Source organism: Oryctolagus cuniculus, chromosome 19 (genome assembly GCF_964237555.1).
Source record: "Oryctolagus cuniculus chromosome 19, mOryCun1.1, whole genome shotgun sequence".
Lineage (NCBI taxonomy): Eukaryota > Metazoa > Chordata > Mammalia > Lagomorpha > Leporidae > Oryctolagus > Oryctolagus cuniculus.
This window is the reverse complement of record NC_091450.1, coordinates 59640633-59666993: the sequence shown is the minus strand read 5'-3', so window position 1 is coordinate 59666993 and position 26361 is coordinate 59640633. Positions and strand designations below refer to the sequence as shown.

General features: G+C 41.8%; 1 long non-coding RNA gene and 1 pseudogene across 1 annotated transcript in view; both read right to left on the bottom strand.

The window, feature by feature from the left end:
- Positions 1-10520: 10520 nt before the first annotated feature.
- Positions 10521-26361, bottom strand: part of LOC103346706 (uncharacterized) — a 115368-nt gene continuing 99527 nt past the window's right edge. Inside the window, exon 4 of the long non-coding RNA XR_011384382.1 lies at positions 10521-10608. This is a non-coding gene — a long non-coding RNA (uncharacterized lncRNA). The remainder of the gene's footprint in view (positions 10609-26361) is intronic.
- LOC138847068 (proline-rich nuclear receptor coactivator 1 pseudogene) lies at positions 10603-25860 on the bottom strand (annotated as a pseudogene).

Below are 26361 nucleotides of genomic sequence, written 5' to 3'. Positions count from 1 at the left end.
AAATGTGCAAGAGAGAAACGTCAGATTACTCTCAGAGGATCTCCAATCAGCCTCACAGCTGACTTCTCATCAGAAACCCTACAAGCTAGGAGGGAATGGCGAGACATAGCACAGGTGCTAAGAGAGAAAAATTGCCAGCCCAGAATATTATATCCTGCCAAGCTCTCATTTGTGAATGAAGGTGAAATAAAGACCTTTCATAGCAAACAGAAATTGAAAGACTTTGTGGCCACTCGTCCGGCCCTGCAAAAGATACTTAAAGATGTGCTACACTCAGAAACACAGAAACACGGCCATCAATATGAAAGAAGGGAAAGGAAGAACACCTACCAGTAAAAGAGCATGGGAAGCTCAAAGCATATACTAGAAAATATCTCCGGGAAAATGGCAGGGCAAAGTCACTACGTATCAATAGTCACATTGAACATTAATGGTCTGAATTCTTCAGTTAAAAGACACCGTTTGGCTGACTGGCTCACAGAACACAACCCAACTATTTGTTGCCTACAAGAAACACATCTCTCTAACAAAGAGGCATGCAGACTGAAAGTGAAAGGCTGGAAAAAGATATTCCATGCCAACAGAAACCAAAAAAAAGCAAGTGTAGCCATATTAATATCAGACAAAATAAACTTTAATACAAAAACTGTTAAGAGAGACAAAGAGGGACACTATATAATGATTAAGGGTTCAATTCAACAGGAAGATGTAACTATTATAAATGTATATGCACCTAATTACAGGGCACCGGTCTATTTAAAAGATATGTTAACAGACTTAAAGGGAGATTTAGATTCCAATACAATAGTACTGGGGGACTTCAATACTCCACTCTCAGAAATAGACAGATCATCCGGACAGAAGATCAACAAGGAAACAGCAGATTTAATTGACACTATTGCCCAAATGGATCTAACAGATATCTACAGAACTTTCAACCCTACATCTACAGACTTCACATTCTTCTCAGCAGCGCATGGAACCTTCTCTAGGATTGATCACATACTAGGCCATAAAGCAAGTCTCAGCAAATTTAAAAGAATTAGAATCATACCATGCAGCTTCTCAGACCACAGCGGGATGAAGCTGGAAATTAGCAACTCAGGAAACCCCAGAAAGTATGCAAACACATGGAGACTGAACAACATGCTCCTGAATGAACACTGGGTCATTCAAGAAATCAAAAGAGAAATCAAAAACTTTCTGGAAGTAAATGAAGACAACAACACAACATATCAAAACTTATGGGATACAGCAAAAGCAGTATTGAGAGGCAAATTTATAGCAATAGGTGCCTATATCAAGAAATTGGAAAGGTACCAAATAAATGAGCTTTCAGCGCACCTCAAGGACCTAGAAAAACTGCAGCAAACCAAACCCAAATCTAGTAGGAGAAGAGAAATAATTAAAACCAGAGAAGAAATTAACAGGATTGAATCCAAAAAAACATTACAAAAAATCAGCCAAGCGAGAAACTGGTTTTTTGAAAAAATAAACAAAATTGACACCCCATTGGCCCAACTAACTAAAAAAAGAAGAGAAAAGACCCAAATCAATAAAATCAGAGATGAAAAAGGAAACGTAACAACAGACACCACAGAAATAAAAAGAATCATCAGAAATTACTACAAGGACCTGTATGCCAGCAAACAGGAAAACCTATCAGAAATGGATAGATTCCTGGACACATGCAATCTACCAAAATTGAACCATGAAGACATCGAAAACCTAAATAGACCCATAACTGAAACAGAAATTGAAACAGTAATAAAGGCCCTCCCAACAAAGAAAAGCCCAGGACCAGATGGATTCACTGCTGAATTCTACCAGACATTTAAAGAAGAACTAATCCCATTTCTTCTCAAACTATTCAGAACAATTGAAAAATAGGGAATGCTCCCAAATTCTTTCTATGAAGCCAGCATCACCTTAATCCCTAAGCCAGAGAAAGATGCAGCACTGAAAGAAAATTACAGACCAATATCCCTGATGAACACAGACGCAAAAATCCTCAATAAAATTCTGGCCAATAGAATACAACAACACATCAGGAAAATCATCCACCCAGACCAAGTGGGATTCATCCCTGGTATGCAGGGATGGTTCAACATTCGCAAATCAATGTGATTCACCACATTAACAGACTGCAGAAGAAAAACCATATGATTATCTCAATTGATGCAGAGAAAGCATTTGATAAAATTCAACACCCTTTCATGATGAAAACTCTAAGCAAATTGGGTATAGAAGGAACATTCCTCAATATAATCAAAGCAATTTATAAAAAACCCACAGCCAGCATCCTATTGAATGGGGAAAAGTTGGAAGCATTTCCACTGAAATCTGGCACCAGGCAGGGATGCCCACTCTCACCACTGCTATTTAACATAGTTCTGGAAGTTTTAGCCAGAGCCATCAGACAAGAAAAAGAAATCAAAGGAATACAAATCAAGAAGGAAGAAGTCAAACTATCCCTCTTTGCAGACGATATGATTCTGTACTTAGAGGATCCAAAGAACTCTACTAAGAGACTATTGGAACTCATAGAGGAGTTTGGCAAAGTGGCAGGATATAAAATCAATGCACAAAAATCAACAGCCTTTGTATATACAAGCAATGCCATGACTGAGAAAGAACTGCTAAGATCAATCCCATTCACAATAGCTACAAAAACAATCAAATACCTTGGAATAAACTTAACCAAGGACGTTAAAGATCTCTACGATGAAAATTACAAAACCTTAAAGAAAGAAATAGAAGAGGATACCAAAAAATGGAAAAATCTTCCATGCTCATGGATTGGAAGAATCAACATCATCAAAATGTCCATTCTCCCAAAAGCAATTTATAGATTCAATGCAATCCCAATCAAGATACCAAAGACATTCTTCGCACATCTAGAAAAAATGATGCTGAAATTTATATGGAGGCACAAGAGACCTCGAATAGCTAAAGCAATCTTGTACAACAAAAACAAAGCCGGAGGCATCACAATACCAGATTTCAGGACATACTACAGGGCAGTTGTAATCAAAGCAGCATGGTACTGGTACAGAAACAGATGGATAGACCAATGGAACAGAACTGAAACACCAGAAATCAATCCAAACATCTACAGCCAACTTATATTTGATCAAGGATCTAAAATTAATTCCTGGAGCAAGGACAGTCTATTCAATAAATGGTGCTGGGAAAACTGGATTTCCACGTGCAGAATCATGAAGCAAGACCCCTACCTTACACCTTACACAAAAATCCACTCAACGTGGATTAACGACCTAAATCTATGTCCTGACACCATTAAGTTATTAGAGAACATTGGAGAAACCCTTCAAGATATTGGCACAGGCAAAGAATTTCTGGAAAAGACCCGGGAGGCACAGGCAGTCAAAGCCAAAATCAACTATTGGGATTGCATCAAATTGAGAAGTTTCTGTACTGCAAAAGAAACAGTCAGGAGAGTGAAGAGACAACCAACAGAATGGGAAAAAATATTTGCAAACTATACAACAGATAAAGGGTTAATAACCAGAATCTACAAAGAGATCAAGAAACTCCACAAAAACAAAACCAACAACCCACTTAAGAGATGGGCCAAGGACTTCAATAGACATTTTTCAAAAGAGGAAATCCAAATGGCCAACAGGCACATGAAAAAATGTTCAAGGTCACTAGCAATCAGGGAAATGCAAATCAAAAGCACAATGAGGTTTCACCTCACCCCGGTTAGAATGGCTCACATACACAAATCTACCAACAACAGATGCTGGCGAGGATGTGGGGAAAAAGGGACACTAACCCACTGTTGGTGGGAATGCAAACTGGTCAAGCCACTATGGAAGTCAGTCTGGAGATTCCTCCGAAACCTGAAGATAACCCTACCGTTCGACGCAGCCATCCCACTCCTTGGAATTTACCCAAAGGAGTTTAAATTGATAAACAAAAAAGCGGTCTGCACCCTAATGTTTATTGCAGCACAATTCACAATAGCCAAGACCTGGAACCAACCTAAATGCCCATCAATGGTAGACTGGATAAAGAAATTATGGGATATGTATTCTTTAGAATACTATACCGCAGTAAGAAACAACGAAATCCAGTCATTTGCAACAAAATGGAGGAATCTGGAACACATCATGCTGAGTGAAGTAAGCCAGTCCCAAAGGGACAAATACCATATGTTCTCCCTGATCGGTGACAACTGACTGAACACCAAAAAGGAAACCTCCTGACGTGAAATGGACACTATGCGAAATGGTGTCTTGATCAGCATAGCCCTGACTGCTAATGGACAACTTTATACATTATCCCTCATAGTATTTTTTTTGTCTGTTCTACTTAGTATGACTGGTTTAATTCTATAATTATCACACAGTTATTCTTAAGTGTTGAAAATTAACTGAAATGTGATCCCTGTTAAACATAAGAGTGGGAATAAGAGAGGGAAGAGATGTATAATTTGGGGCATGCTCGGGCTGACTTGCCCCAATTGGTAGAGTTGGAAACATACCAGGGGATTCCAATTCAATCCCATCAAGGTGGCATGTGCCAATGCCATCTCACTATTCCAAGTGATCAATTTCAGTTCACAATTGATCATAATGAAAGGACTAAGAGTCAAAGGGAGCACATAAACAAGTCTAGTATCTGCTAACACTAACCAATAGAATAAATAAAGGGGAGAGTGATCCAACATGGGAAGTGAGATACTCAGCAGACTCATAGAATGGCGGATGTCCTAAATAGCACTCTGGCCTCAGAATCAGCCCTAAAGGCACTCGGATCTGGCTGAAAAGCCCATGAGAGTATTTCAGGCATGGAAAGCCAAGACACTCTGGCAAAAAGATCTCTGTGAGTGAGATCCCAGTGGAAAGAACAGGTCTTCAAAGAGGGAGGTGCCTTTCTCTGAAGGGAGGAGAGAACCTCCACTTTGACTATGACCGTGTCTAAAGAAGAGAAGAGTCGGAGAACTCAAGGGGCTTCCATAGCCTTGGAAACTCATGACTAGAGCATAGGGAGATTACTGATGCCATAGACAGGAGTGTCAATTGGTAAAGTCAACAACAGGAGTCACTGTGCACTTACTCCTCATGTAGGATCTCTGTCTTTAATGTGCTGTACACTGAGGCTTAATGCTATAACGAGTACTCAAACAATATATTTCACTTTGTGTTTCTATGGGGGTGCAAACTGTTGAAATCTTTACTTAATGCATACTAAACTGATCCTCTGTAAAAAAAAAAAAAAGAAAAAGAAATTATCAATTCCCAACTTGACTCTCACTGGGATTAAACATGACAATAGGTCTGATCTGATTTCATCATCATTTAAAAAAATCATCTACTATTTTTCACTTTATGTTTCTGTGTGGGAGCAAACTGTTGAAATCCTTATTTAAGGTATATTAAGCTGATCTTCTGTATATTAAGATAATCGAAAATGAATCTTGATGTGAATGGAAGGGGAGAGGGAGTGGGAAAGGGGAGGGTTGTGGGTGGGAGGGACGGTATGGGGGGGGGAAGCCATTGTAACCCATGAGTCGTACTTTGGAAATTTATATTCATTAAATAAAAGATAAAAAAAAAATTCTAAAGCTCATGTGAAACAACATAAAAACTGCTGAATCACCAAAAACTATATTTTATAAAATATAAAAGTAAACTGAAGCATTATAAATGAAGAATATAATATGCCAAACAAAAATACAGTGGAAAGGCTTAACAATAGACTTAGTGAGGCAGAAGAAAGAATATCTGAGCTAGAACATAGATCTGTGGAAATTTTTCAATCAAGCCACAAAAGAGAAGAATAAATGGGAAAAACTAAAAAACAGTGTTGGAAATTTATGGGATAGAATCAAAGGATGCAACATATGGGTCTAGGGAGTTCCTGAAGGTATGAAAAGAGACAATGGATTAGAAGACATATTCAACGAAATAATTACAGAAAACTTCCCTAATTTGGAGAAAGAAAGGGGAGTCTAAGTGAAAAAGGCACATAGAACTCTCTCTCTCTCTCTCTCTATCAGAGATTAAAAAGAAAATGCAACAACAGATACCACAGAAATAAAAAGAATCATCAGGAATTACTACAAAGAGCTATCTGCCAACAAATCTAGAAGAAATGAGTAGATTCTCTGACAAACACAATTTACCAAAATTGAGTCATGAAGACATAGAAAACTGAAAGAGACCAATAACCAATCTGTAATACTCTCCCAACAAAGAGGAGCTGAGGAAAGCAGGACAGGATGGTTTCACTGCTGAATTCTACCAGTCATTTAAAGAAGAACTAATTCCACTTCTTCCCAAGCTATTCTAAACTATTGAAAGGGAAGGGAGATTTCCAAGATTATTCTATGAAGCAAGAATCACTCTAATTCCTAAATCAGAAAAAGAAATAAAAGATAAAGAGAACGATAGACCAATACCCTTGATGAACATAAATGCAAAAGTCCTCAACAAAATACTAGCTAATCGGATGCAACATCTCATCAAGAAGTTCAGTCAGATCAAGTGGGATTTATCCCTGGTATGCACTGATGGTGCAATATTCACAAATTAGTAAATGTGGTACATCACATTAACAAAATGAACAACAAAACCTTATGATTATTTCATTAGATGCAGAGAAAACATTTGATATAACTAAACATCCTTTCATGTGGAACACCTTAAACAAATTGCATGTGGAAATAATATTCCTCAACTCAATCAAGGCAATTTATGACAAACCCACAGTTATCATCTTATTCAATGGGGAAAAGTTGGAAGCATTCCCACCAAAATCTGGAACCAGACAAGAATGCCTGGTTCCATTGCTGTCACCACTGCTATTCAATAATCCTGGATGTTTTAGCCAGAACCATTATGCAAGAAAAAGAAACCAAAGTATACTAATTGGAAAGGAGAAGACAAATTATCCATATTTGAAGATGACATAATTCTACATAAAGGAGAAACAAATACTCCAGTAAGAGACTATTGGAAATCATAAATATGTTGGATAAAGTGACAGGTATAAAACTAAAACACAAGAAATCAGTAGCCTTTGAATACACAGAAAAATATCCTGGCACAAAAAGAACTTTTAAGAACAATCCCACTCACTATAGATACCAAAAAAATAAATACCATGGAATAAAATTAACCAATGAAGTCAAAGGCCAAAGATCTTTGAGATGAAAATTACAAAACATTAAAAAAGACACAAAAAATGGAAAAATCTTCCATGTTCGTGGATTGGATGAATTAATATCATCAAAATGTCCATATTACCCATGTGCACCCAATCAAAATACCAGTGGCATTCTTCTGAGATCTTTAAAAAATGATGGTAATGGGGCTGGCACTGTGGCATAGCAGGTAAAGCCACCACTTGCAGTGCTGGCATCCCATATGGGTGCCAGTTTGAGTCCTGGCTGCTCCACTTCCGATCCAGCTCTCTGCTATGGCCTGGGAAAGCAGTCGAAGATGGCCCAAGTCCTTGGGCCTCTACACCTATGTGGGAAACCTGGAAGAAGCCCCCAGTTTCTGGCTTCAGATCGGCACAGCTCCAGCCATTATGGTCATTAGGGGGAGTGAACCAGTGGATGGAAGACCTTCATATTTCTCTCTCTTTCTATCTCTCCCTCTGCCTCTCCTCTCTAACTCTGATTTTCAAATAAATAAATTTTTTAAACAATAAAAAATAAAGATAAAAAGTGTGAATGGAAAGGTCTGCCTTTGAATGTTTGACAACAGAAACTGAATAGAGCACCTTTTTCTAGGCACTGAAAAATGACAACAGAAGCCAACAAAAAAGCATAACAAACAAGTGCTAGGTAGCCACAGGCCAAGTTCTTTTAAGTTTCATTTAATTATCTGCTGAATTATATGAAAAAATTCAGGTTAGTTTTACCATTAATAGAGTGCTGATAAGCAAGCTTGGCAAAGAACATGGAGAGGAGCCAGTACTGTAGCATATATGGGTCCCGGTACAAGTCCCAACTGATCCAATTCTATTCCAGCTCCACGCTAATGTGCCTGGGAAAGCAGTGGAGGATGGCCCAAGTAACCATGACCCCTGCACCCACATGGGAACCTGGACTAAGGTCCTGGCTCGTGGCTTTGGATAGGCTCATCTCTAGACATTTGGGTAGTGAACCAGAGGATGACTGACCTCTCTACCTCTCTCTGTAACTCTGTCTTTAAAATAGCAAAACAGGGGCTGGTGCCATGGTGCGCTTGGTTAATCTTCTGCCTCCAGTGCCAGCATCCCATATGGGCACCGGGTTCTAGCCCCAGTTGCTCCTCTTCCAGTCCAGCTCTCTGCTGTGGCCCGGGAGGGCAGTGGAGGATGGCCCAAGTGCTTGGGCCCCTTCACCCACCCGTGTGAGAGACCAGGAATAAGCACCTGGCTCCTGGCTTCAGATCGGCGCAGCGCCGGCCATAGCAGCCATTTGGGGAGTGAACCAATGGAAGGAAGACCTTTCTCTCTGTCTGTCTCTCTCTCACTGTCTTTAACTCTACCTGTCAAATAAATTAAAAAAAAATAAAATAGTAAAGTAAATCTTTAAAAGATAAAAAAAGAATGTGGAAAGAATTAAACTCAGGTGAATAATCATGCCATCACTAGCTTAGTGTTTTTTAAAAAAGAAATGTCTATGTGTAGTAATTATTCTCTGCACTGAGTGCTATCATTTCAAAGATATGAGCAAATATCAAATGAAATTCAACTAATAATAAATAAGCACTTTCTATAAATTAATTTAAAATATAGATTATTAGGGTGTTTCAAATGAAGAAATATTTTTTACAAAAATTCTCATGCATGTGCCAAAAATACCATGTAACATATTTTATTCACATGTGCAGTGCTGATATTTGTGCTTTTTGGGCAAATATTATCTTTAAAAAATTTAATATACAAAGGATTAATGCAGGAAAATAACAAAAATTCTTAAAATGGCAAATCAGCTTGGAAGGAACAAGTTACAACTTCTAAGATATGAGAGTGAATCCAGAGAATGAGCCAGAGAAGCAGTCAACCAAGAAGCCAATGCCCCATCCAGATAGGGGTGACAAAAAGATATCAAACCCATGTGCCTTGTACAACATTGCCACAGGTAAGTGAAATAAACAATAGAAATGAAGTGACTGAAAATCGCAGTTTTGACATACCGATGCATCAGATGTATATATACACACACACACACACACACATACAGTTTAGTTTTCACTCAGGAAATAAGGTTCCAGAATTTGGGCCTTTAAAAGTTTCCACTCACATAACTCTACATATAGGAGTTATCCTTAAAATATTTAAGTCCATACAGTGAGAAAATAGGAAACCAAAATAATGTGGAAAGAACAAGTTGCAAGATTGTAAACTATGTATAGAAAAGTACTGACGAGAAAGTGAAGAAGTGAAAATATTATGACTAAAGTAAATATATAACATGGGTGAGAACTGCACAGGGATGTTAAGAGGGCTGGTGAGCAAGCATATTGCGAACATTGAATCCAGTTAAATACAGTGCTCAGATACAAAGCCATAGCAAATAAGTGCACAGTTACAAAAGCATGAAGGTTAGCAAGAAGAGGATTGAAATATCCAATTGTTTCCCTAGATTATTAGAAAAACACACAAAGGCAATTATCAAACCTGGATGATTTAAAAGACTCTATTTAAAAGACTCTTACAAACTCTTGAATTACAAAATGCAGTGTGTCAAAAAGACACAAAAGTATACATAATCACACTTCATAACATCATGGGAGAAAAAAATTAGAAACAGTAAGAGGAAAACAGAGATCATTCACAGAGGTGACTAAATTAATCCTTTTAACAACTGGTATGGTGCTGTAAAACAGACATAAAATTAATCATGCCGAAAGCAACTATTTGAGCTAAAGTTGGATCCTTAGGTAAAATCTAGTTAATGGACCAAGATGAATAACACATAATCAAAAATAAACACAGAGATTTGATTACCAATAGGAGCTTTCTAAACCTACATGTCAAGAAGAAATGTTTTTCTACAAAAGAGAAAATGAAATAAGATGATACATGATACGCATCAAACTATGATTTACATTCAAGTAAAGAATTGATAATCCTTGAGGCATCAAATTTAAAAACTATTAAGATATTATCAAATAATTGCACTTCATTTTAATCTGATAAAGTGTCATTTTGCTCTTAAAACTGTACATATGAAATAAGGAATGTTCCTCTTACAGAAACAAAAAAATAATCTTATGCTACTGAACAATTTAATTGCATTAGAACATATTTTTCAAGAAAAATATCCCATCACAATATTAGTAAACATTAATGGCTCTTGCATTGTGTGCTTTTCAGAATATTGATTATTCTTTTATGAGAACTGAGCAGCACCACAGGACTAACTGTAGCACAAGCATTAAATACTAACTTCCAGATACTCAGACTTTGTTGTATGTCCACCACACATGGACTGAGATGGACAGGATGATGAGGTTAAGGTGGTAGGTGACCACAAAGGCACTCACCAGCAGCAGGATGGTCTGGGTGGCCTTTTACTCTGGGAAGGCTGCTGCGCAGAAGCGGCTCATGCTGCCCAGGTGCTGGGACCTCCTCTGAAGTCTAGACAAAAGAATCACCATGTGCATACTTGAAAACAGCATGACTCCTACAAGTAAGACATCCTTGGACGTGGATACTGTCATATTGGAATATAACCTCCTAATCATTTAATATATAATATTAAAGTACAGCTTAATTTCTCTCTATAAGAACAAGCATGTTATATCCAGGGACAAAGAACTGGTTTTCAGGCTTGAGCTATGAATACAAGATAGCATGCATTGCTTACACAAATTTGTGGTACATGTACATAATGCAAGTCATCCTACCCTCTTGGCACTGCTCATCAAGTTAATAGCAATTCTGACCTTCGGGCTCATACTATCTACCACACAAAAAGTTAAAAGTCTTCACTCTCCTTGTGGGAGCCAGTTAAGACCTAAAACACCTCCAGTGGCACCTTTCTCATGAATTCGACCTTAAGAATCATATGAAAGTACGTACCCATTTAACAATTTTTTTTCTTTTAATATCTAAATATTGCTCAATTACTCAGAAAGGTTTTCTCCTTTGAGACAAACTTTTGGTTTGCATAAGTGAAACCTTATAGAAAGTATATTTTAGAATTTCTGAGTGGGAAACATATTGAGAATGAAGTTTAAACTGCCATGCTGATCTTCAAGCAAGCCTCTAAAATCTCCACCCACTGTTTCGGCATCAGCTATACTTTTTTTAGTGTAAGTACCACCATTCAAGATTAATGTAATAAAACAAAGTAGGTATCATTGTTTTCTACTGAAAACTGCATGATATATTAATTCAAATAATACTTCATGAAAAGTTTACATATAAACATATATCCTCAGTCATAAACTAACCAGTTTTTCTTTATCCACTACCATTTCCACCTGTGAGATGGGCAATTCCTCCTCAGAGATGTAGAAATATTAAATTGTTGCTCTAAATTTTGTGGAGGAAGGATCAAATAGGAAGTTAAAAATGCAGTAACACAAAAGCATCTCATGGTCACACACAGAACAGTCACACACAAAAAGTCAAGACTAGTATAAAGGGGGAAAGCCAAATTATTATTACTTTAAAATTTATTTATAACCGATTTTGTTGGCATTAAAATTAGAGGCATCTTAAATTTGAATAATGCATATGTACCAAAAACAAGAAACTAAATTTGGTAGAAATAGGGAGAGGAGTTTTTCCAGTAATTATAGATTGGAAGGTAGAAATCAATTTAAATAAAGACAGACTCCATTGTTTACAATGATTGTGCCACAGATTTAATCTTCAGTAGTGCATTAGTAAACTAGTCACGTTTAGATCTCCACCTTGAGATTTGACAGCTGTTTACTGGCAAACTCTCAGTACCTTGAGCAAATAAACTGGTCTTCCATGTGCTTTAGCACCCTTAAAATTTTTCCATTATCTATAGAAAATATATAACATATAATATTATATATATGTATATATATACACAAATCACCTGCCATGTGGTCAGGGCAAAATACATACTTTCGTAACAAAACTATAATGTACCTCTCAAGTATGAACAATATACACATAATACATGGTACACAGTATTTACAAAATACAAAATATAATGCAAGCTGTTTATATATAGCTTTTTAAACTCATCTTTTGTACTCTTACACAGCAACAAGGCAGCTTTCCAAATCTGTACCAACTTCCAAGAGTCCAGGGAGTTGGGAAAAAACTATGTTTTACATATGTATTGAAATCTGAAATCTTAAGTTTGAATTTCAGCAGTGTTTTTTTTTTTTTTTTTTTTTTTTGGACAGGCAGAGTGGACAGTGAGAGAGAGACAGAGAGAAAGGTCTTCCTTTGCCGTTGGTTCACCCTCCAATGGCTGTCGCAGCCGGCGCGCTGCGGCCGGTGCACCACGCTGATCCGATGGCAGGAGCCAGGAGCCAGGAGCCAGGTGCTTTTCCTGGTCTCCCATGGGGTGCAGGGCCCAAGCACTTGGGCCATCCTCCACTGCACTCCCTGGCCACAGCAGAGAGCTGGCCTGGAAGAGGGGCAACCGGGACAGAATCCGGCGCCCCAACCGGGACTAGAACCTGGTGTGCCGGCGCCGCTAGGTGGACGATTAGCCTAGTGAGCCGCGGTGCCGGCCTCAGCAGTGTTTTCAAGTGCACAGCCATTAGCTCCCCATTTTGGTTGGAATTTTCAACAGGGCTTCCCATCCAGTGACTAGGAGGCTCTGGAAGAACAGCAGGAGATGGTGGGTTACTAAATTTCATGCCAGCATAATTTTACTTTTGGCTCACGTCAGTTAGAAATGCTGATTTCTTCAAATGCATGTTTTTAATATTCGCTGTATTTTTAAAAGGCTTTTTTTTTTCCTGCTTCTGAATTCTATCAGATGAAACAGAGTCCTGCCATAAGTTACTTTCATTTCTTTTTTTGTAGGAGTCATCTTGGTTACTGGCAACTTAGGTTTGCTTTTCTGTTTATTTTTGGTTGTTCACTCACGTGTATACCATTAACAAGCTAGCCGTGGGAAAGGGTAACTTTCTCTGATTTTCCTATCTTTGATTTTAAAACCTCTTATCTGAGCGGGAGTTGGCCAGGTGCTGCGGGTCACAGCAGCCCAGGGACCAGGTTCACTCCCTCAGTTGGCTTGCCATCCCAGGAGCCAGGCATGAGACAGCGGCCTGGCCTGGGGCCTCCTGCGCCCTGCTCTGTCGTGCCACCCAGCTGGGTTGCCCTCCAGCCTCTGTTGGTGCTGTGATACTGGTGGAAGCGGCCAGACAGCTGACCAGCAGGCTGACCCATACCTTGTTTCACCACTTCTTCTGTACGGCCTGAAGGGTGCCTCCCCCATCACGGGGTGAAGGTGCCTTCCCCATCGCAGGGCTGCAGTTAGGCAGAGCTACTGGAGCGCGAGGTTGGGAGAATCACACAGGAGCTGTCTCCCCCTAGGAAGTGAGGGAGGAAGAGGGTCGGGGTCAGCACCCGGGAGTCCAGGATCCAGGGTAAAGGCGGCGGAGCTGTGGTCACCATCAGGAGGGTCCTGGAGTAACCGCTAGCAGAAAAGCCAAGCGGCGCAACCAGGCCATCCAGGATGAAGGGCTCCCGCTGCTGGACAGAGACAAAGGTCTGAGTGCTAGGAAGCAAGTGGCTCAGCAAGAAGAGGAAGAAGAGGGGGAGGAAGTGAAGCCAGTGTGATTCCAGGGCGGCGGTGGTGGCTTCTGCTGCGAGAGCCAGAAAGAAGTGCAGACCACGGGGACGGTGGCAGAGCAGCAACAGTGATTCATGTCTGACCACAAATGAATAAGATTCTTCTGTTTGGATAATTCCACAAAAACATGGCCCGTAACCAACACACTGTGAAATGAACAACAGATCATTGAAGAAACCAGAAGTTAAGTCTAAAACTATCTTGAAATAAACAAACAATATTGGAGACACAAAATCTCAAATCTTGGGAACACAGCAAAAGCAATAATAACAAATTTATAGTAAGAAGCAACTAGATTTTTAAAAGCAAAATTTTCAAATAAACAACCTAACAAAGCATCTCAAAAACCCTGAAAAGAACAAAACAAAAATTAGTAAAATAATAGAAATATCCATGATAGAAAAATAACACATGAAATAGAGTCTAAAAAATACAAATTTCCAGTGAAATGAAGAATTGTTTTCTTGAAAATATCAAGAAACACAACAAACTTGTGGCTGGAATGACCAAGATAAGAAAAGAAGAATGCAGGCCAGTGCGGGTCTGGGGTGTCTGGGACTGTGGGCCTGGTGGAGATGAACCCTGCAGCATGGGGTGGGGTCTGGGCCTGCTCGGTGCCAGGCTGCGCCCCCGCCTTCCTGACCCACTCTGACACCTTCTCTGAGCCTCATCCAACCCACGAATGGGGCCTGCCAGCGGGAGAGAGAGGACAAGACCCAGGCGAGGGCTCCCCAGCAGGACGAGGAGGAAGCGGCTGGGTATGGGTCCCTTCATTCCTTCATTTGATCATTCATCCGTCCTTTCCTGGAGCTCCCTGGGGTCAGTCACCAAGGCCATCACAGCCCCTGCCTTCATGGGTCAGACGCCAAGCGCTGAGGGGGAGGCTGGGATGGGGGAGGGGGAGGGGGGACATGACTCCCAGCAGACTGAGGTGGGTACGGAGGAGCTGGGCTGGGAGGGCCGTTCCTGGGGTCTGGTGACCAGGTGAGGGGGCGGCTGCTGAGAGCTGGGAGTCGGGGTGGGGGCGGCTGTTGAGAGCTGCTAGTTGAGGTGGCGGTGGTGTCCGACGCCTACTTTAGGGAGCTCTTTCTGGACACTAGAAGTCGAGGTGGAGGTGGGAAGCCACGTCAGTCACGGCACGGTGGCTCATGGCTTGTGCTGCGGCCAGGCTGGTGGCCGGCGTGGCCAGGGTCCAGGGATGACTCTGTGTAGCTGAGGCTGGGGTGTGTTGAGGGGGGAGCAGCTGCCTCTGCTATGGGCCCCACTCTTTCCAGGCCCTGCCCTGGAGGGGGCACCCATCACCTGGCCACATGTGGTGCAGATACTCGGCTGCCCAGAGGCCCTTGGTCTCAAACCAGGAGAGCAGACAGCTGGCCGGGTGTGGCCTCACCCTGTGCCCTGCTGGAGGAAATCAGAGACGAGTGCAGCCCCCACCCCAGCTCCTCTTGGCCAGAGCCCAGGGACAGCAAGGGCAGGGGGCAGGGGAATGACTGTGGCTCTGAGGCCTCGGGACTTCTCCCATGGGGCCTGGATGGGGTGAGGGTTTACAGGTCTGGATGAACCCTGAGGAAGCTGTGAAATCAGTGGCCTTGGCAGAGATGGAGGCAGGGAGACCAGGACTGAGGATGTGCCTGGCTGGGCCCAGCCAATCCCTCCTGGAAAGGCCCAGGAACTCAGCCACAGTGAGGGAGCAGAGACCTGGCCGTTGGGGGACTGAGGAATGTTCTTGGCTTCCTCTGGGCCTGTTGCACTGTGTCTTGTTTTCTGGGAAACAAATGCAGGGTTCCAAGCCCCTTCCCGCATGCACGGAGGCTGGTGTGTGTCAGCAGGCCCTCAAGGCCACAGAGCCCCCTGTGGCAACCCCAGCCCCTGGTGCCCCCACAAGTGCCCTTGACCGTGACCTAGGCCTGGTGCTGCCCTGCCCTGTGGCTCCTCCTGCTGCTGGCTCGGGCCCGGTGGGAGGTGGAGGTGGTAGCTGCCACTCCCGGGTCCTGGACTGATGGAGCCCCCGGTCCTGCCCCCTGAGTGGCCTCTCAGGAGTTCTTCATGCCCATGGCCCAAGGGTCCTACCCAGGATCCTCTGGGCTTCCTGGTCTGCCACTGTCTCTGCCTTACTTTCCCTGGACTTCTGACCCCTACCCAGCCTTGGGTCTCCCAGCTGGGCTTGAAGCCCCTCGTGACCCCTTCACCCCAGCCCCACCCTGCACCAGCTCGGCTCCAAGCTGGAAGCCCTTCCCTCCATGAGCATGCCTGCCTCTGCCCCGTGGCCATGCCTGCCTCTCCTCGGACATGGTCTCTCCTGCCCCGTGGTCTTTGCCCTCCCTAGCACCACCTGCCCAGGCCGCTTGGAGCTTCTTTCTAGCCGGGGGCTGCCTCTGTGCCTGCCTAGGGGACAGAGGGCCCAAGTGTTGACGCCACCTCCAGGAACTCCTGGGCCCTCAATGGGGTGGCTGAGCACAGGAGAGCCTGGGGTGAGGGAGAAACAGCACAGCACAGCCCGAGACCACCGCTCACTCATGGCTGACCAGTGGCCAGTTGCTCCTATGGCCACCACGGTGGGAGGGCCTGATCAAGGGTGGCCCTGGAAACCCAGAGCAGGTGAGGCTCCCCTGGCCCTCTCCTGGTGACCTGCTCTGCACTGGAGACCCCAGCTGGGAGTGGGCTGTTGGTGCCCAGTCTTCCCAAAGCCTGGGGGTCTCCTGGCCTCCATGAGTGTTAACAGCTCAGCCCCATGAATGCCTATGGCTCCAGGGGCTCCCGGCTGCCTGGCATCCTTGGAAGGCAGCGACTCTGAGGCTGATGGGGTGGGGCGGTGGGCCGAGGGCAGAGGGCTACTGCAGCGTGTGATGCCACAGGGTGACCACACATGGTTTTCGTCCGGGCCCACAGAACACCCAGCGCCAGGGCGACCTGTGTGCCCCCAGGACTGCCCCACTGCCCGATGCTGGCACAGAGGAGGAAGAGACACAAGGAGCGCTCTTTCTGTTCGGTTTTTCCATAGACCCCCAGGCTGTGCTAAAATAAATCCCTTCTCTGAAAAAAAAAGAAGAATGCAAAAAAATAATGTCAGAGATACAAAAGAATCTTGCAAAACTGATACCATAGAAAAACAAAGGACTATTAGGAACTATCATAAATAACTATAGAACATGGAAAACCTAAGATAAATAAATATATTTATTGACACATATAATATATCAAAATTGTACCATGAACAAATGGAATACTGGAGTGCACCAATGACTAGTAATAAAATTGAATCAGTAAATCAAACTTCCCAATGAATAAAAACCTAGGACTAGATGGTTTTGCTGCTGAATTCCACTAAAATTTTAGTGAATCGTCTTCTCAAACTTTTCCAAAAAGCAAGAATCCCCCTAAATCTATCTGAAGAGGTAATGTTACCCTAATACCAAAACCAGATAGGGAAACAACAACCAAAAAGGAAACTATAAACCAATGTGCAGAAATCTAAACAAGATATTAGCACATAGAGTATAACAGCACATTAAATTCTCATCCACCATGATCATGGAAATTTTTTCCAAGAAATGCAAGGATTACTCAACATATAAAATTCAGTAAGTGTAATGCATCAGAATAAAAGAATGAAAGATGAAAATCTTTTATAATCATTTCAATGGATGCAGAAAAAGCATCTGATAGTATTCTACCCCATTCATTATCCAAATCTCAAAGAAATTAAGTATGAGAGGATCATAGATCAATATAATAAATGCTAAACAAGTCTTGACATACCACAATAATATCATGCTAAATTGGAAAACACTGAAAATATTTTTTAACTATCTAGCACAAAAGAAGAATATATACTCTCATTGTTCTTAAAAATGTAGTGGAAATCTTAGCCAGAGAAATTAGGAAAAAATAAAAAAAGAGTTAAAAGACTGTATAAGTAGCAAAGAAATAACTCAAAATTTCCCTGTTTGCAGAAGATATGTTTCTGTCTATAGAAAGACCTACAAACTCCACCAAGAGACTATAAGACTTGACAAGAAATACAATAAAGTTACATGACACAAATTCAAGATACAAAAAGTAGTAGCATTTTATATACCAATAACAAACTTGTTGATAAAGAAATCATAGAAGTAGTATCATCCATAATAGCTGCTACAAAACAAAATGTTTAGTAATCAATTTAACCAAAGTTATGAATAAACTCTACAGGGAAAATTTCAAAATGTTGATGAAAAAAATCAAAGAAAAAAGAGATATGTCTCCCATGTTCAAGAATTGGAGAGTTTATATTATTAAAATGTTAACACCACCTAGAGTTGACATACACATTCAATCCCATCTCTGTCAAAATAACAATAGACTTCTTTACATAATGAGAAGAAGCACTTCCTAAAATTCATATGTAAACTCACAGGAACCTTAATAGACAAAACAATCTTGAGGAAAAAGAAAACCTCTGGCTGCATCCCTAATTTCCTAATGCATAACTTCAAAAAATACACACAAACACTTGCATATGTTTCTGCAGAACTACGTTTTTTATTACATGTACTCATTATTTAGTAGAGCATTAAGCCTTTGATTATAATGTAAATTTAAAATGTGAACTCAAAAATGCACATAGCTATCATGATGAAAACAGCATGTTTCTGGCATAAAAAGCAAACACATATAACAATGGAATGGGATAGAGATCTGAGAAATAAATACCCAAGTCTATAGCCAAGTAATAAATAGCAGGACTCCCATTAGCAAACACATACTTAGCATTTATTTGGCACCTACTACAGTCCTATTGTCTGCATTTTACAGGGCAGAAAACGGAGGCCCATAGAGGGGAGGAAACACTCTCAGAATTGTTTGCCACTCAGCCTGATGACAAAGCTGTCAATCAGGCTCTCTGCCTAGGCCGGCAATGGGGAAAGGAGATAACTAATTGGAAGGAACTCTTGTCCCAGCATTGCCACCTGTGACTTCAGGCACTCTCCCCTGCTCTATCTGAGCATCTGGTTTCTGTTTTTTCAAAAAGATATATTTAGTTTATTAAGGCAGAATAACAGAGGGGGCGGGGGCACAGACAGAGAGATCCTCCATTGGCTGCTTTATTCCCCAGTTGCCTGCAGCAGCTGGGGCTTGGGCAGGCTGAAGCCAGGAGCCTAGAACTCCACTGGATCTTCCATTGGATGCAAACACTTGGGCCATCATCCACTGCTTTCTGAGGTGCATTAGCAGGGAGCTGGACCAGAAGTGAAGACACCAGGACCAGAACCAGATGATCATGTGCTGTCTATACAAGGGGAGCACAGCACTGCTTACCCCTGAGGTCATGGTGAGACTCTGAAGACAATTTAACAGCACAGAGTTCAGTACAAGCAACCACTGCTATCTACTCCACCTGCTATATGCATGCAAAGCCTAACATGACTGGAGCTGTTCCCTCCAAAGGTCTTGTAAGTACTTAGAGCCCTGGAGAAGGAGGACATTGCCAGGGGAGAGGGATGGGGAAGCCGCTTTCACTTGGTGGGAGGTGCCACGGATAGACCAGCAGGGTGAAGAGGGGCCCTGGGGCTTCCTGGGAGGCCTCTGACTTCCAGCAGAGAGCAGAGTGAGGGGGTGGCAGCCCTTCTTACCAAACACTGGAGAGAGAAATTCTGTTCAGTTCCAGAGATGCCCTGAAAGGGGTCTGAGATGCCCTGAAAGGGTTCATGGGCAAACAGGCATCACTAGAATCATCCACACATTCACCCACCCACACATCTATTCATCACCCATCCAACTAACACCTATGCATCCATTCATCCATCCACCCATCCTTTCATCCACACACCCAGCCTTCTTTTCACCCATCCCTCCATCTATCCATCCATTCACACACATATCCATCTATCCTTCCATCCACATGCTCAACACAGACACTTGTTTGTCCATCTCGTAGATTCATTTCCTAGGCCTGTATGTCCCAGAAGTAGGTTGTGAAATCTAGTTAGGGGGTTGATCAGTATTTTTTAACAATATATACTTAAGCCTCAGGCACAGTGACAGAGAAAGGCAGAGAGAGAGAAATCTTCCATCCTTTGTTTACCCCTCCAAACGCTCCCAACAGCCTGGGCCAGGTTGAAAACAATCCAGCTGGGTCTCCCATAGGCATCCAGGGCTCTCCTATGGGTGCAGGAGCCCAAGCACTTAGGGTCATCTTACATTGCTTCCCAGGCACTTCAGCAGTAAGCGGGAGAGGAAGTGGAACTGGCCCTCACATAGGAGATGCTAAAGATGCAAAAAGCAGCTTAAACCCACGCTGTGCCACAAATGCCAGCCCCAGCAATTTTATTTAAAAATCAAACATACCAGAAGAGAAAACACCAGAAGCCAGCAGACACAGCAGATATGTATTTCTCCAACTTTTGATTCTGTTTTAGAAATAAGCAGTGTGAACAGTACTGTGACACAAACATGCTTCTTCCTAGAGGCCATGGACAGGACCACGGCCAAGGCTGCTGGATCTAAAGGCCAGTGGGAGAACAAGCATTGTGGAGCAAGGAGGGGGACAGTGGAGGATGGTCACAGTGTGAGACCTCCCTGGACACACTCGTGAGAATTCTGGGTTCAGGGCTGCACAGTCCCCAGAATGGCCCAGCCCATGTCTGTGCGTCACTGAAAGGCCACTTCCCCTTGTTCCCAGGGCCCACAAACACGCTCTCAGCGGTGGACGGGAGAGCAGTCAGACATTAGAGACCTCCTTTCCAGCTTCCAGACCTGAGCCCAGGAGATGACTTGAAACACAGCTGCAGGGTTTGTTAAGAAGGGCCCCACTCAGTCTGTGGTGAGCACTGACCCCCACCCACCCATCCAAGGTGAGCTTGACCCTGAGGTGCACTGGATAACAGAGTTGGTGGTGGCAGGACAAGGAGCAGAGCAGCCCCTCCTTCCCTGGCATGGATGCCTCCACATCAGAGCCCTTAACCCATCCTGGCCTCCTCTCCCTCCCTTGGCAGCAAACAAAAACAACTGAGACAATAAAAATGAAGGAAGAATGTTTCTCTAGCCTCTGTGCACCCATGCCACCATTGTTCCCAGCCCTCAGCATAAGGCCTCAGGCAGCCTTGGGTCCTATGCTGACATGGCAGCCGCCATGCCTGGTCATTGATGGGGATCAGGCATGGTGACTCACGCCAGAAAGAGGTGTGCCGCAGTGCCCCCCTCTCCCGCCAGCACTCCACCACAGCCTGCTCAGCTCACTTCTCACCCTCGCTGCTCAACTCACCTCTCATAGCCCATCTGCAGGAGGGGGCAAGGCGGGGACCGGACACTGGACTTGTACCTACAGGAACTGTCTGGTGTCTGCAGGTGCCAAGAGGAAATGCAAGAGAACAAGTTGCTGAGCAGGCCTCCTGGCTTTGCTGGCTAGAAGCCCTGAACACTGGGCAGACTATGTGTTCCCCGACAGCACCCCTCCCTGGCAGTCTGCATGCTACCACGCACCCCTTGCAAGCAGGTTGGCCCAAGGAGGAGGCCAGGGCCATGGAATCCCAAGGCCATCTTGGAGGACTCTCCCATTCCATCTTAGTCCCTGAGGCATAAGTTAGAGATGAGGGTTGGCTCCTTGGGCAGAGGACTTATAAGTTCTGGTGGCCTGCTCTGGGGCCTGGTGCATAAAGCTACAGCCTACCATCTAGCATCCATATGGGCGACAGTTCAAGTCCCAGCTGCTACATTTTGGATTCAGCTTTCTGCTGTAGTCTGGGAAAGCAAGAGTGATGGCCCAAATCCTTGGACCCCTGCACTCCTGTGGAAGATCTGAAAAAATCTCCTGGCTCTGAGCTTCAGATTGACCCAGCTGTGGCCACTGAGGCCATTTGCGGAGTGAACCAATGGATGGAAGACCCCTCTCTCTCTCTCTCTCTCTTTCTCTCTCTCTCACTGTCTACAACTCTACCTGTCAACATAAAAAAAAATAAATTAAAAAAAAAAATGTAAGTATCATTGTTACAGAGATCACCTGATAGCAAAACACTTTTAATTAATAAAATCAACCCACTGGTCTCAAACTGTTTTTCTTGTGTGAGAAAAACAAAGATCATCTGTTTTGCCACAAGTTGTAAAAAAATAAAAAACACCACTAGACAATGAATAAAAAACACTTTTAAATTACTTAAAAACGGCATGCAATCATTTTCATTCAATGGATGTTTTTCAAAACTTCATTCCTTTTAATATTTAAGGGAAAAAATTTCCCCTTAATTTCAAGTTCGTTCATACAGGTAATGAGAATTCACACCACATAAACATCTGCCATGTACAGATGGACACATAGATGAGAAATAGATTTTTAAAAATTCAGGTTATAACCTTTCCTAATTTGATAAGTCAAGTGTACTCCATGGAACCCTGCTGTGCATTGTAGGAGTAAAGATCACAAAACTTCCCTCACTGTATGCAGACACAGGTCCCTACCCCCACTAGTCAGATGCGACCTCCAGTAGTAACTCCCTATCCTAAGTGACAATAAAACCCTAAAGATTTATGAGTAAGTGTTCCTATTAAGACATGACTTTGATGCTACAAGCACATTATTAAGTCCATCTAATCCAAATTGCCACAGAGGTCTTTTAAAGCAATCACAATAATCTGGAAATATTCAACAACAAGAGTTATTCTTTTTCTCCAAGAAAAGGTTAAAGCATTAGTCATCTCTACTTTTCAAGCTACCTGAAATGGAATAATAAACATTTAAAAAATCATAATAAAAAGGAAAACTCCCTCCAATATGGATCTGCAAGAGGTAGAAATTTAAAGCAGTATACACTGTTTAAGTTCCATCAACCAGGGAACAAAATGGTGTTAATCCGAAATTACATTAATGTCTGCTGCTTACAATATTGAAGACACAGACCATGGGTAGTAACTTAGCCCTAAATTTCATATTCAAAATTTCCATATATTAATATCATTATGATAGTTTTCACTACTATATAATTGTTTTAACAAAAAAGTACTTGTTTTCATAATCCCAATAATCTAAAGACATTATTGGAAAAACCACACTGACAAACTCTATATCCACTTAGCTTATAATTATACATTTTAAATGGGCAGATTTTATTCTTATTTCCTCAGGTTCATAATATTACCTTTAAAAAAGCTTCTGTGCCTCACTTACAATATTGAGATCTCATACATTCCAAAGTGTTCCATTATGAGTATGTGTTCATCAAGTGTTCAGTTTAGTGTGTCTCAAAGTCTTAATTTCTCAGTTACCTGAATGCATCTTACTGAACTGTAATGCTATTAAATTTAGCATCATCTCATGTTACTTAGAGGTTAAGGAGTGAGAGTGACTGCAAATGGACACAAGTCTTCTTTATAGGGAATGAAAAAGTTCAAATAAGACTGTAATGAGAACTGTACAACCACAGATTTACAAAAAGGTCATTGAATTATACACTTAAAAACGATGAATTTTATGATATACAAATTACATCTCAAAAAGTTTCTCCTCAAAAGCATAATTCAATTATCTAACAGGGAGAATTCTTGGCATAAAATAATATTCTGATTAGTGTATATAAATAAAGTTTGGAATTCTCTAGAACAAAAAATAACAATCATTATCTGGCAATTATATATATGTATATTATAGAATATTTTACTTGTTGTTTAAATGTTTTATATACTTTCTGCACTGAATGTGTGACATTCGTAAAACAAAAACGGTATTTTAATTAAAATAATGAGTGATTCATTAAATAACCCTGCAGTATGTGATGTGGGAAAAGTCAGGTAGACAGTTCATGAGCTGGAGGCCACACCTCCCCCACACCCATGCAGCACTGTCAACACACCTGTCAATCCAATGACCCCACCCCAGGATGTACCTTCTCTTACCTAGGATCTGGGGGTAGTACTATGTAACCACTCCTCTTTTCAAAACTCATAAAAAAACCTTATAAATGGAGGGGGCTCTCTCTCCCTCTCTCTCTCTGTCCCTTCATGGCCCATGGCAAGCAGGGTATGGAAGTCCCTCTTTACGATTCCTGGCCCACTCTCCCTAAACAAAGCCCTCATACCCTTGTGTATTCATCTCACTCCACAGATAAACCTTATCACACTGCACACAGTGTCTGTGCCTGTACTTAAAATTCTTCTCTAAGTAAAAGGCAAGATGCTGGAAGAGGAAATTTAGCCCTATCCTAGTCCACAAAACATGGAAGGCCTTTTAAAATAAGACAGACAAAATGCAAGTCTAAAGCACCCTGCTAAGTTTTCCATATAAAATATGTTGTGTCCTTTTCCAATTAGGATTGGTGATAACCCAGGCTGTTGACCTAAGCCAGGACTGGCCCTCACATTTTCACTTTCACCTGAATATTATTTAGAAACAGGTTTGAGCCAAATTTGAGAAATCAAGGTAAGTACTATTTTAATAGCTTAACTTTTATTTCCTTTAGCACACAGCCACAAACAATATCAGACCCCCATGAGAACCACGAACAAGAACTGAGAGAGGCTGCCTGTCATGGATAGAGTCTGTCCCATTCCCTTTGGGGCTATTCTGACTTCAAGCCCTGCTGTATCTTCTGATACTTCAATTTCATACCTAGGAGAGTCCAGTTCTGGGGTGCTTCTTCCATACAAAAACACTTAACTAGAATCCAACACCACTGTGTTGTCAACACTGTTGTGTTTTGTTGCTTACTATTTATGCTGAAGTATTCTTTTGTGGAAATATTATTTTCCTTTTGTAATAGTGATAAAATGCATCCTAATTAGAAAAAAAGCCCTGTGTGATTTCACTGGTTTCAAACTTGCTTTCAGTCTTGTTTCATACATAGAAATGCTAAATTTTTATGATTGTACTGTACGTGCTTAAAAGTCACCTTTCTTACTACTACAAACTATGGAATATGTAGTTAAAATGGTCTGCTATACAAATCATCTGTGTCCTTACTGACACTTCATCTGAACATTATATTCACTCTTGAGCAGAATGTAAAAATTTCCCATTCTGCTTGTGTACTGTTTTCCTCACCAACTTTTGTCATTTTTTCTTTGTATATTTTGCAGCCAATAATATGAGATACATACATTTTACATTTTTAGGTACATTGTTACATCAAGGATTTAGCTTCTCCAAAACTGATTTTATTTTTCTGAATTGAGCTGAGATAAAATGGAGTCCTATGGTGATGTAATCATGCCACAGGGAAGGCATGAGCTTCTGTTTGGCAGATGATTGAGGATATACGAATTCTGTGAACTCGAAATCCAGTATACATTTGAGATTACCTACCAAAATCTCAATCTCAAGGAAAGCCAGGATATTTCTTGTCCAGCACTGTTTTATGGGTACCTCTTAGAATTCCAATCAGATCCTACAGGTTTTACTAGGAATCAACCCTACTGGGAGATACTGCACTCACTTGGTTTTTTTGCAATGCCAAATACTTCTCTTATTTTAAACATTTATTAATTATTTTTAGTTGAAAGTCAGATTTACATAGAGAGAGAAGGAGAGAGGTCTTCCATCCGCAGGTTCACTTCCCAATTGGCTGCAACAGCCAGAGTTGTGCCAAATAAAGCCAGGAGCCAAGCACAAACTCTGGGTTTCCCACGCAGGTGCAGGGACCCAAGGACTTGGACCATCTTCTACTGCTTTCCCAGGCCATATCAGAGAGCTGGACAGGAAAGTGGAGCAGCTCGGTCTTGAACTGGCACCCATGTGTGATGCCAGCACTGCAGGTGGTGGTGGCTTAACCCACTACACCACAGCACCAGCCCGCAAATATTTCTCAATCTACTTACTGAGTTTATGTTTTCAAGGCAAAGGCAAAAATGGAAAAACAAGCTTCACGTCTTTCTCCAAAGTGAGGTACTTTACAATTTGTGTGGGTGAGTATGTGACACCGTGGTTAAGCTGCTACTATGAATGTCTATCTCCTATATCGCAGTGCTGGTTCATATCCCAGATACTCTGTTTCTGACCCAGCTTCACACTAACTGCAAGCCCTGGAAGGTTGTGGTCCTGACACAAGACTCACATACTTGTGTTCTGCCATCTCCGTGGGAAACTCCAGGCTCCTGGCCTTGTCCTCTATCAGCCCAGTTATTGCAGGCATCTTGGCAGTGAACCATCAGATGGAGGAGCTCTCTCTTTCTCTCTCTTTTCTTTAAAGTATGCACATGTGCTCTGCAGATCACATAAGTAAAAATAAGCACTAAAATGTTTTCATAATCATAATAAAGATCTCACAAATGTATGGATATCAAAATTTTCTGAACCAAATTAAAGCTATTTCTTAATTACATCTTTCACATACTACTGAAATACATTCAAGCAACAGGCACAACCTTAGATTCTCAGGATCTTATATTCAATCGCTCTTTAATATTTTGATTTACATGTCGCATATTTTAATAAAAAATTATGGCTGGAATCAGTCATTCCACATCCCTATGCCCATTTTAATGGAAAGAAGATGTCAAGCATCTTTTGACCAATTTTGATATTTTTCAAGATTGATTTCCTTATTTGAAAGGCAGAGAAACAGAGAGAAAGAGGCAGAGAGAAAAAGCGAGAGAGAGAGAGAAAGCGAGCGAGTGAGAGAGAGAGAGAAAAA